Genomic DNA, 5,403 nt, shown 5'->3' with positions numbered 1-5,403 from the left:
ATATATCAAACAAAAATTACAATGATATCGCGAACCAAGAACTGGGAACACGAGGCAGGTGATTTTAAATAAAACACTCTTGATATAAACAGGCATGAACCTCGTCCTTTCTCTTTTACAGCGAAGCTGTATAGCTCAACCTCTCAATGGTTCTGTCGTCTCCGTAGGCAAACACTGGGGAGGGGCGCGCAGCCTGCGTCGCGGGGTTAATTGCAGCACCAGCAGATGGCGCTCGCCTCTGCGCATCCGCGGCTTTTTGATAGATTATTGGAGCATATGACAGCGTAGACCGCGAAATTTTGTTCGATATTCTGGAAGGGGAAGGTATAGGCAACGACTGACTGTATACACCTTTTGAGGGAGGTTTACCGAGAAAATATCGCTTGCGTTGAACAGGAAAGGATCAGGAGCGAGGAGAAAGTTGAAATAACCAAGGGACTGAGACAGGGTATACCCTCTATCAGTACTCCTGTTGATGATGCATATGGTAAGGATGGGAATGGTGCTAGAAGGACTAAATATCGGGTTTAACCTCTCATACAACCAAGCGGGCACAATATTTGAGCAGCAGCTTTCAGGTTTATTTAATGCGGACGGCATCATGTTGCTGGATAACAAGCAAACTGATATGATATATGGCTGGTATCTTTAGACAAGAAGGTGATAACTTAGGATTCAAGTTTTGCGTTAAAAAGTCAAGTACTGTGGTATTTAATTACAACAATACAAAGACAGTGTTAACACAGGACCAGGAAATGCCTCAAGTAAAAGATTCCAAATATCTTGGTGTAGAGATAAACAAAGGCGATAGACGTCTGGAGGCACAAGGAAGAAAGTCGGCAGATCTCACGCCCTGTGGGAATCGATGTTATGCGAAGCAGTGTGCGAGGTACCAAGTTAACGAAACGACCATGAGAGTACTGTCACGTAGTAGTGACGGTGAAGAAAACAGTCGTAAAACTGTGTGTGACGAAACTGATTCTTTATTGGGCGAACCTGTGCCCACAAAAGAAAGCTACACTCGAAGCACAACGATAGCGGCGAACACAGTCGGCGATCGTCGAAATCTGATTAGCGGCGAAACGCGTCGGCTTTTATACCTGAGTCATCGAAGGTTCCAGATTAATCCCTGACGCCCGCGTGTCTTCCAGAAAGTTCTAGACAATTCGCGTCGGTCATACAATCAGATAACATAAGCGTCAGTGCAGACAGGCAACGGAAAGAAGCATCGATAACGTTCTAGAAACTTCCGATACAGGCGCGTCCTGCGCCGAGCGATAACGTTTAACGTTTGTGAGCCGGTGAAGAGCGGTCACCGGTAAAAGATAAACAAGTACACGTGGCATTACCCTCCCCTTAAAAAAACATCGTCCCGATGCTACTAACAAACACGAGTCCGAAAACATAAACCACGTGTAATAAAGACAAAAAAATAACAAAGCAACGAAGTACCTAAGTTCGTTAGCGGGCGTAGAAAGGCTTAAGACGCACCACGTGGATGACTTCGGGTCGTGCGCGGCGCCGCTGTGATTGCGAAATGCCGTCTGGCACGACCTCGTAGTCCAGTGCGCCAATCCGTCGGATAATCTTGTAGGGTCCGAAATAGCGTCGTAATAGTTTCTCGCTAAGTCCTCGCCGGCGTATCGGAGTCCAGACCCAAACACGGTCGCCGGGCTGGTACTCGACGTAGCGTCGTCGAAGATTGTAGTGTCGGCTGTCGGTTCTCTGCTGGTTCTTGATGCGCAGCCGGGCGAGTTGTCGACCTTCTTCGGCACGCTGCAAATAGGTGGCAACGTCGAGATTTTCTTCGTCGGTGACGTCCGGTAGCATGGCGTCAAGCGTCGTTGCTGGGCTCCTTCCGTAGACCAGGTTGAACGGCGCCATGTGCGTCGTTTCTTGCACGGCCGTGTTCTATGCGAAGGTCACGTACGGAAGGATGGCATCCCAAGTCTTGTGTTCGACGTCGACGTACATTGCCAGCATGTCGGCGATGGTCTTATTTAGCCGCTCGGTGAGGCCATTCGTCTGCGGGTGGTAGGCGGTGGTCCGGCGATGGCTTGTCTGGCTGTATCGCAGGATGGCTTGAGTTAGTTCTGCCGTAAAGGCCGTGCCTCTGTCGGTGATGAGGACTTCTGGAGCACCGTGACGCAGGAGAATGTTCTCAACGAAGAATCGGGCTACCTCGGCGGCACTGCCTTTGGGCAAGACTTTTGTTTCGGCGTAGCGGGTGAGGTAGTCAGTAGCTACGACGATCCATTTATTTCCGGACGTCGACGTCGGAAAAGGCCCCAGTAAGTCCATCCCGATCTGCTGGAACGGTCGGCGAGGTGGTTCGATTGGCTGTAGAAGTCCGGCTGGCCTTGTCGGCGGTGTTTTGCGTCGTTGACAGTCTCGGCATGTCCTTACGTAATGGGCGACGTCGGCAGAGAGGTGAGGCCAGTAGTATTTTTCTTGTATCCTCGAGAGCGTGCGGGAAAAACCGAGGTGTCCAGCCGTTGGGTCGTCATGGAGAGCTTGCAGAACCTCTGGACGCAATGCTGAGGGTACCACGAGGAGGTAGTTGGCTCGGAGAGGCGAAAAGTTCTTCTTTAGGAGAATGTCGTTTTGCAAGAAAAACGACGCCAATCCTCGCCTGAACACCTTCGGCACAGTGATGGTCTTGCCTTCCAGGTAGTCTACAAGGCTCCTTAGGTCCGGGTCGGCTCGCTGTTGTTCGGCGAAATCGTCGGCACTGATGGGTCCCAAGAAAGTGTCGTCATCCTGGTCGTCCTGTGGCGGCGGTTCGACGGGGGCGCGAGACAAGCAGTCGGCGTCAGAGTGCTTTCGGCCGGACTTGTAAACGACGGTGATGTCGAATGCTTGAAGTCTCAGACTCCATCGTGCGAGGCGACCTGAAGGATCCTTCAAGTTAGCTAGCCAACACAAGGCGTGGTGGTCGCTGACGACTTTGAAGGGCCTGCCATAGAGGTAGGGGCGAAACTTTGATGTAGCCCAGATGATGGCGAGGCACTCCTTTTCTGTTGTGGAATAATTTGATTCCGCCTTCGATAGCGACCGGCTAGCGTAACTTACAACCCTTTCTAGTCCGTCAGTCCTCTGCACAAGCACGGCGCCGAGTCCTACGCTGCTTGCGTCGGTGTGGACTTCGGTGTCGGCGTTTTCGTCGAAATGCGCAAGAATGGGCGGCGATTGCAGGCGTCGCTTCAGTTCTTCAAATGCTTCGATTTGCGGCGTCTCCCACTTGAACTCGACGTCGGCCTTCGTGAGGTACGTCAGTGGCTCGGCGATCCGTGAAAAATTCTTGACGAAGCGCCTGTAATAGGCGCACAGTCCAAGAAATCTACGCACTGCCTTCTTGTCATCGGGCGGAGGAAAGTTAGAGATGGCCGCAGTTTTCTGAGGGTCGGGGCGCACTCCAGACTTGTTGATGACGTGGCCCAAAAACAAGAGCTCCTCATATGCGAAGCGGCACTTTTCTGGCTTTAACGTGAGTCCGGAGGTTTTGATTGCTTGAAGAACTGTTTCAAGGCGCCGCAGGTGTTCTTCGAAGCTTGAGGAAAACACAACGACGTCGTCCAAATACACGAGGCAAGTCTGCCACTTCAAGCCTGCCAGTACTGTATCCATGACGCGTTGGAAAGTCGCAGGTGCCGAGCAAAGACCAAACGGCATGACCTTGAACTCGAACAGTCCGTCTGGTGTCATAAAGGCAGTCTTCTCCCGGTCTCTCTCGTCGACTTCGATTTGCCAGTAGCCGGTTTTGAGGTCCATCGACGAAAAATACTTTGCGTTGTAGAGTCGATCCCAGGCGTCGTCAATCCGTGGGAGGGGGTATACGTCCTTCTTCGTGATCTTGTTGAGGCGACGATAATCGACGCAGAAACGTAGGGTTCCATCCTTCTTCTTCACTAACACCACGGGGGACGCCCACGGACTCTTTGACGGCTGGATGATGTCGTCGCGTAGCATTTCGTCGACTTGTTGCTTTATGGCCTCGCGTTCGCGCGCCGAAACTCGGTACGGGCTCTGACGAAGTGGGCGGACATATTCGTCGGTTATGATGCGGTGCTTGGCGACAGGGGTTTGTCGAACTTTTGACGACGACGAGAAGCAGTCCTTGTACTGCAGGAGCAGAGCTTTTAGCTGTTCTTTCTTATGATTGGGAAGGTTCTGATTGACGTCGAAAGTCGGTTCAGGCACCACAGCCACCGCCGAAGGCGCACCAGAATCCGTGAATGCGAAAGCACTGCTGGCTTGTACTATTTCGTCGATGTGGGCGACCGTGGTTCCTTTGTTAATGTGCTTATATTCGTGGCTGAAGTTCGTAAGCATCACTCTTGCTTTTCCTTCACATAGTTCAGCTATGCCTCTAGCGACGCAAATTTCACGGTCGAGCAGTAAGTGATGATCGCCCTCGACGGCGCCCTCCATGTTTGCAGCCACTTCGGTACCGACGGAAATCATTACGCTGGAGCGAGGCGGAACAGTGACTTGTTATTCAAGCACATTTAAGGCATGGTAACCGATGTTTGTATCCGGTGGTATCGCTTTGTGCGTTGAAAGCGTTATCGACTTGGACCTTAAGTCGATGACTGCACCGTGTTGGCTTAGAAAGTCCATGCCTAGGATGACATCCCTGGAGCATTGCTGCAGGATTACGAAGCTCGCGGGGTAAGTGCGGTTGTTAACCGTGACTCGTGCTGTGCAGATTCCAGCCGGCGTTATTACGTGGCCTCCCGCTGTCCGGATATCGGGTCCTTGCCAGGCAGTCTTCACTTTCTTCAACTTGGCGGCGAACGGGCCACTGAAGACGGAATAGTCGGCTCCAGTGTCGACGAGAGCAGTGACGTGATGACCATCGATTAGCACGTCTAAGTCGGTAGACCGTCGTCTGGCGTTGCGGTTAAGTCGTGGCGTCGGATCACGGCTGCGTCGGCTTGCTCCGCTGCTGCTACGTCGCGTCGGTAGGTCTTCTTTCGGCGGCGAAGTGTTGTCGTTAGGGCTCTTGCCAGGCGGTGTGCTGATACCTCGTCGTGGTGATTCGCGAATCTTCTTCGTCGGCGGCGGAGGATCTTCGGTATTGCGTCGTACAGCAACCGCACCTCCATCGGTTGCTGCCTTTAGTTTCCCGGATAGGGGCTCACAGACCGGCCCCGGGCTGGGCCAGTGTATGATCGGCGCTGCGGCGACAGATAACGTCCTGGTGACGGTGAGCGTGAGGGTCGTCGTGGCTGCCACTGGGCTCCGGCGAGGTAGTCAGCGATGTCGCGTGGTCGCTCGCCAACCTGTGGACGTGGCGCGTTGACGGCGAACCCTCGTAGGCCCATCTCGCGGTATGGGCATCGGCGGTAGACATGGCCGGCTTCCCCGCAGTGATAGCAGAGCGGGCGGTGGTCGGGGGCG

The sequence above is a fragment of the Dermacentor silvarum genome, chromosome 2 (assembly GCF_013339745.2).
Source record: "Dermacentor silvarum isolate Dsil-2018 chromosome 2, BIME_Dsil_1.4, whole genome shotgun sequence".
Classification (NCBI taxonomy): domain Eukaryota; kingdom Metazoa; phylum Arthropoda; class Arachnida; order Ixodida; family Ixodidae; genus Dermacentor; species Dermacentor silvarum.
The sequence above is the reverse complement of the archived record's forward strand: the minus strand, read 5'-3'. Positions refer to the sequence as shown.